Here is a 4,923-nt window from a genome sequence, read left to right as displayed (position 1 = left end):
TCATGTCATATTTCTAAAGAGGACTTTTTGTGTGCATCCGACTGGTTTAATAGTTGTGGCCTAAAAACTGTTTTATGTTGTCTTCCAGGTTTTCTAATAATATAGAAAATATTGGTAGATATATTCTAGTTTATACAGGTCTTGGATTTATTTTCTCTTCAAATTCCTGGTGACACTTAGCCACCTAAATTTCCTATATTGGTTTTACTGGCCCAATAAGCGCACTTCAATTCCAATAGTATTTAAGGAGTTTATACAATATGAAATTATGTGTTTCAGTACATTAAAGAGATCCTATAAGATTTGTAAATGGAGAGTAAGTCTTAGAAGTCTGGAACTCATAGTGACTTAATTATTCTTACAATATTTTGGAGTAAAGGTTTTTAGGTATTTTATATTTTTATAGTCCACGTGCATTTCTCCATTATGTGTCGAGTCAATTTGCAATTTTAAGACCTACTGTTATCTTTACGTTCTTCCAATGATATTCAACTGAGTTAATTAATGTATCATCTTAGCCTAGAACTTTTCTAAATAAGAGAGAAAAAACAAAACACTTTTAATATAATGCTGCTGCACATATTGAGACATCATATAGAGTAGCTGTGGGCAACAGGTTCAGAGGAGGTGTGGGGACCTTGAGGAGATATTGGTGAGGGTGAGAAACACATGCAACGTCTGCTCCAGGAAGTAAAGCGCTGTCAGGGAATGGTAGGGCAACTTTAAAAGATATGAGTGATCAGAGTTCCTGAAAAGACTGGGACTGGGGGTAGAGAAGCAATTTTTGAGGGGACAACAACAGAAGGACTTCCAATCATGATAATGATTGTAAACCCACCGATCCAAGGAGCCGAATGAACGTGACGAATGAGCACAAGAGACAGGAAGAAAACCGTATCTAGTCACATCATAATTGTATTGCTCAAATCCATGGAAAAAGAAAGCAAAAACAAAAACAACTGTGCAGAAGCACCCAGAGGAAAAAGACATGGTAGGTACAGAACACAAAAGTAAACGTGATGTCAGTTTTCTCCCCGGAAGCGGTGCAAGTGAGAAGGCAATGGAGCAGCATCAAAGTCAAGGTGGAATTCTATGCCTCCCCTCCAAAAAAGGCTTTCAGAAATGAAGGTGAATGACATTGGAAGACATACAAATGCTGAAAGACTACATCACCAGCAGACCCACACCACAAGAAATGTTAAATCCTCCAGGAAGGACACTGATACCAGATGGGAATCTGCATGTAGCCAAACGGATAAAGGACAACAGAATGGTAACCGCATGGGGAAAAATTTATATATATATATATATATATATATATATATATATATACACATGAATATATTACATATACACACACATACATATATATACACACATACGCACACATGTATACGTATATATACATATATGTGCACCCACACACATATGCTTTTTAAATTATTATTTAAATCTCTGAAAAAAACATGGAGCAGATGAAACGAAAGTGATAACGATGGATTTTGGGCTTTCTAACATGCAAAGTGAAACGCGTGATAGCTGCAGCCTAAAGGTGGGCAGGGGAGTAATGGGAAGAGGCATGGGATCACTTGGAGGGAAGCTGGCAAGTTACAGATGTATATGTTATGAAGCCCAAAGCAGTAGCTGAAATAACAAAAGAAAGAGTGATAGCCGATAAGCCCACGGGGCGGGGAAGTCGGATCATACAAAAACCATGTAAACGCTATGTTATTAGAGCAATGGCTCTTCTAGGACTCTACCCTGTAGAAATGTTGGTACAAGTGACCAAAGATGTGTACAAGAATGAGGACTAAAGCAGTGTTTGTAACCATAAAATTCTAGAACCAACTTAATGTAAAGAATCTAAGGAAGGGGCTAAATAAATACTAGCACAAACAAAGGGTGGAAGAAACTGCATTGTTGGAAGGCATTCAGAGGGTTCTACTCTTTCGAGGACTTCTGGATTCCCGGCGACCGGTTCTCCTCCAGAGCTCTCCCGCTCTCATCCGTGAGGACCTTAGGTCCTCTGACTGTGCGCGAGTGCCAAACGCTTTCTACGTTCTAGAAAAGGGCTACCGCGTCCCTGGGTGGGCTCGAACCACCAACCTTTCGGTTAACAGCCGAACGCGCTAACCGATTGCGCCACAGAGACCTCCGGGAGAGGAGGCCCCGCCCACAGCCCGATAGAGAGCACACAAGGCCCTCAAACGCTAGGAGGAGCCACCCGCCCTCTGTCTGAGGCCAGCGGCGCCTGAGGGAAGCTGAACGCCGCTGGGCTCCCCGGACGGCTCTTCCCGTTTGTTCCGCCTTCACCCGGCCTTCGGCGGGGCCGCTGCGGCTCCCCTCGCCTGCGGTCGCTGTGGGGGAAGCTGGAGAGCCGGCGGGGTGGGGCGAGGTCCAAAGGGGCAAACGCCAAGAGAGAAGCGGGGGAGGCGTGGACGCGGACCAGGAGACTCCCTAGGGCGCCTGTGCAGAGCCACCAGCCCAATCCGGGGACGAGGAAAATGGGTTTTGATGGTTTTTCTTCCTCGCGTGTCAGAATGGAGAAGAAGGGAAGGAGAATCCAAGGGCGGCCCGCAGTTGTCCGGGAACAAAGCAGCGCGGAAACTGGAATGACTTTGCGGCAAAAGTGCTCGAGCGCCGGCCGGGCTTGTCATCGGGCTGGTGGCGCGCCGTGATCGTATAGTGGTTAGTACTCTGCGTTGTGGCCGCAGCAACCTCGGTTCGAATCCGAGTCACGGCAGTATCTGGAGCACTCGCCGTTCCTCTCTTTTTACTTTGGGTTTCAACCTGCCCCGGCTGCGCCCCTTACCTGGGGGACAGAGAGGGCCCCGTGCTTTCCGCTGGCCACCCCGCGCCACCACGTCTTCACCCGAAGGGAAGGGAAGGAAAGGAAAACTCGCCACAGCACTAACCTGGCGACCTTCTCCGTTCCGTTGGACTCTGACCTCAAGTCAAATCAACTAAAGGGCTCATCTCCAGCGCCGCTCCAAAATGGCACAGTCCTCGATGCCCTCTACCTGTCCAGCAAGGAGCCTCATATGGTGGGCTCTAGTTGCTGCCAAACGGCGTCTCTGTGGCCCTCAAAATCTAAAGGGTCTGAAAGACCACACAAAAGGTTCCATCACCTAGGTGACACCTCCTCCATAGGCCTGTTTGTCGGCTTGAACCTTGGCCCCTGCGAATCAATCTCTGCCTCCGCGGACTTTTCCATTCTTGGCTCTCTATGATCCTCCTTAACCGTCCTCACGGTGAGCTCCCTCGTTACTTGCGGTGGCCTTCGGGCAGCCGCTTTCCACGCCAAAAGGTATTCATCGGGATACCACCTGGAGTTGTGGTCGTGCCACATCTTTGTCAAGAGTGGGGGTGTCCCTCTCTTTATCATGTTGCCGTGCTGCTGGGAGTAGTGCTATCTCAATGTGACTTTAGTATCCATTTCTCTGAGGGCTGAAAATATTGAGCACTCTTTTACGGGCTACTTCGGCCTCGTGTATCTTCTTTTCCCGAGGACCTGTTTCATGTCTTTTACCCATCTAAAACACTTGAGTTGTTTGATTTTTTCTTTTAATTAGCAGTTTGGGGGAGCTCCTCACACATTATAATGACAGGTTAGGGGGTTTGTATGCTTTCTCCCTTGCTTGCTTGCTTGCTTGCTTGCTTGCTTGTTTTGTCAGATGGGTTTTGTGAACACGTTCTCCCTGTCTGTCGCTTGCTGTTTTCATCGTCTTCCTGGGGTCTTTGGATGAGAAGATATGGTTAATGTTGATGAAGTCTAGATGATCATGTCTTTTCTTTTAGACGTATTTTCCCCCTGGGTCTTGTTTACTAAATCTTTGCCTACCACCTAGTCACAAAGTGTCCTCAAAAAGTGCTTTATACCTTTACCTTTTATGTTTTATGAGGCACCTCCAATTAACATTTGTGTGTACTGTGAGGTGGAAATAAAGCTGTTTCCCTCTCCCTCCCCCCATATTGAACCTATTTCCTTTCTCCGTTGAACTGCTCTTCTTGAAAACGAATTTACCAGGTCAGCTGTGGGTCCATTTGTCTGTGTGTGTCTCCCGATGCCACTGGCACATTGCACGGTACTATAGGGGCTCAGAGTAAGTCTTCAAGTCCGGTAGCGTAAGCCACACCACCCACACAACCACCCGTTTTGTTCTTTTTCACACAGTGCGATACACTTGAGACGTGTAACAACTCATGTAACCAACACGCAGGTCCAGACATGCCATCACTTCATCCCGCTCACTTCCGTGTGGGACACAGGATCCTCCCCCCCCCCCCCCCCGACGTAGCGGTTACCCCGCGGTGGTCAAAGATCCTCTGATGTACCCCACCCTCCGGGGAGAAGGAATCTCCAGTTGTCTGCGGGGCCGCTGAACAGGCCAAATGTCCGGTGGGCACGCTGCAGGGGCAGCAGGCTGCAGGGCGGGGCGGGACCCGGAATCCAGTCGTTCAGGGCCGCCGGGTCTTCTTTGAAAGCCGTCTTGGTCGGCGCGCCGCCTCCCTCGGAGTCCTTTGGGGGATGTTGAGGACCGCGGGGTCTCACGCCGGGCGGGGTCCGCCCCTCGCGCCTCCTCACGGCGACCTCGCATCCGCACGCGGCCGCCTCGCGAAGGCGAGACTCCCGGGCAGCTCTGGGGTGCAGCCCGGACCCGGCCACTTGTGGACCTGCCAGCCCTCGGCGTCTCCTGAGGGCTCTTGCTTTGGAGAGAGCGGGGAGGGAAGGTCCTTAGGGAAGGACTCCTGGGAGGACGGATGAACTCCCAGAAAGCCCGAGGCCTTCCAGAGCGCAGGGGGAAACTGTCACTCTGGTGAGAAGCAAGGGGAAGGAAGGGTTCCGTCGGTTCCCTGGTGGTCTAGTGGCTAGGATTCGGCGCTTTCACCGCCGCGGCCCGGGTTCGATTCCCGGTCAGGGAA

General features: G+C 49.5%; 3 non-coding genes across 3 annotated transcripts; 2 read left to right on the top strand and 1 right to left on the bottom strand.

Moving 5' to 3' along the window:
- Nucleotides 1-2,078: 2,078 nt before the first annotated feature.
- TRNAN-GUU lies at nt 2,079-2,152 on the bottom strand. The gene has a single exon. It is a non-coding gene; the product is annotated as a tRNA-Asn (tRNA).
- A 519-nt stretch (nt 2,153-2,671) lies between these two features.
- TRNAH-GUG lies at nt 2,672-2,743 on the top strand. The gene has a single exon. It is a non-coding gene; the product is annotated as a tRNA-His (tRNA).
- A 2,108-nt stretch (nt 2,744-4,851) lies between these two features.
- Nucleotides 4,852-4,923, top strand: TRNAE-UUC. The gene has a single exon. It is a non-coding gene; the product is annotated as a tRNA-Glu (tRNA).

Source organism: Prionailurus bengalensis, unplaced genomic scaffold, assembly GCF_016509475.1.
Source record: "Prionailurus bengalensis isolate Pbe53 unplaced genomic scaffold, Fcat_Pben_1.1_paternal_pri Un_scaffold_98, whole genome shotgun sequence".
Classification (NCBI taxonomy): domain Eukaryota; kingdom Metazoa; phylum Chordata; class Mammalia; order Carnivora; family Felidae; genus Prionailurus; species Prionailurus bengalensis.
Note: the sequence above shows the minus strand (reverse complement) of the source record. Positions and strands in the feature narration are given on the sequence as shown.